This window comes from Pongo pygmaeus, chromosome 8 (assembly GCF_028885625.2).
Source record: "Pongo pygmaeus isolate AG05252 chromosome 8, NHGRI_mPonPyg2-v2.0_pri, whole genome shotgun sequence".
NCBI classification, from domain to species: domain Eukaryota; kingdom Metazoa; phylum Chordata; class Mammalia; order Primates; family Hominidae; genus Pongo; species Pongo pygmaeus.
In genome coordinates this window covers 74370775-74371671 of record NC_072381.2, presented here as the reverse complement: position 1 = coordinate 74371671, position 897 = coordinate 74370775, and the positions used below count along the sequence as shown (strand labels likewise).

The window sequence follows — 897 nt, the reverse complement described above, 5'->3', positions numbered from 1 at the left end:
AGCATACTTGGTATTATAGAACCATAAACAAGCCGCCTTTGGTTAATATGTACGTAATAGCCACTTCAAATTCCAAAGAGAAATAGCCTTGAACTTGCAAAAATAAAGAGCACACTTTTCAATCCTCTGAGAATTGTGCCATAAATGTTGAGAGTATTGAAAATGGCTGTACTGCTATAAACACTAATTTGCTAGAAGATTTTAACATGTAAGTGAAGAGAAACTGTTTCTCTAATAATAAAAAGTAAAATATTTCAACATTATTTGGCAATAGTATTTTAAGGCAGAAATAAATGTACATTTTTCTTTAAAATGTAGAAAGTAGTTATAGTTTCCAGGTTTAAAGATCACTTTTTGATAATGAATGAATCAATTTTTTTTTTATTTCTTAGAACTGATAAGAGCAGATACTACACTTGGTCTTAGCTAAAAGGCCAAGAAGCAATTGGACCAATTTTTCTTTCTTTCTTTTTTTTTTTTTTTTTTTTGAGATGGAGTCTCACTGTATCACCCAGGCTGGAGTGCAGTGGTATGATCTTGGCTCACTGCAACCTCCACCTCCAGGGTTCAAGCGATTCTCCTGCCTCAGCCTCCCGAATTTTTAAATGTACAAATGTATTTGATTTTTTTTTTTTTTTTGAGACAGTGTCTCGCTGTATTGCCCAGGCTGGAGTGCAGTGGCGCAATCTCGACTCACTGCAACCTCTGCCTCCCGGGTTCAAGCGATTCTCGTGCCTCAGCCTCCCAAGTAGCTGGGATTACAGGCATGTGCCACCACACCCGGCTAATTTTTTTTGTATTTTTGAAGGAGATGGGGTTTTGCCATGTTGGCCATGCTGATCTCCAACTACTGACCTCATGTGATCCACCCACCTTGGCCTCCCAAAGCTCTGGGAT

The 897-nt window shown here is 38.4% G+C and overlaps 1 pseudogene; it reads right to left on the bottom strand.

The window, feature by feature from the left end:
• Window positions 1–327: 327 nt before the first annotated feature.
• Window positions 328–446, bottom strand: LOC129007046 (U2 spliceosomal RNA; annotated as a pseudogene).
• Window positions 447–897: the final 451 nt, after the last annotated feature.